This window comes from Asparagus officinalis, chromosome 7 (genome assembly GCF_001876935.1).
Source record: "Asparagus officinalis chromosome 7, Aspof.V1, whole genome shotgun sequence".
NCBI lineage: Eukaryota > Viridiplantae > Streptophyta > Magnoliopsida > Asparagales > Asparagaceae > Asparagus > Asparagus officinalis.
The window spans coordinates 60,807,334-60,807,843 of record NC_033800.1 but is presented as its reverse complement, the minus strand read 5'-3'; positions in this window follow the sequence as shown (position 1 = coordinate 60,807,843).

The window sequence follows — 510 nt, the reverse complement described above, 5'->3', positions numbered from 1 at the left end:
CGGGGCTCCTCCTGCCGCCGGAGAGGAGAAACCCTAGGAGAGTGTACGGGGCCCTCACGCTGCAAGCTTCCATTGATTTTGCATCGATCTTCGGTCAACGACTCAATTATCTCTCCAGCTTTCGGTTTTATTGAGAAAGTTGAATATTGGATGGTGCACATGAATTCTGAAGCACCCGATTGAGTATAGAGAGTAAGAGGTTGTGGAGCCCACATTTGAGGTGGGAAAAGATGGGAACAAGGGTGCTTGTTGTTTTCTGTTTTTCGGCGCGTAGCTGGGTTTCATGATGGAAATTTATACGTGCTTCTGTACTACAGGTGCACGTGGCGAGAGCTAACAAGACGGTTTTGCTCTAAATTTGGTTAAACAGGAGGCCGATCTCCACCGGCCCCAACCCGGAGATTAATTACGTTCGGCTGCCGCGAGATATTGTGCTGTCGTGAGGCAACTGGGGGCTGTTTGGATCAGGTATTTTGAAAGGGAAAAGGAGGGAGAAAGCTATCAATTTGT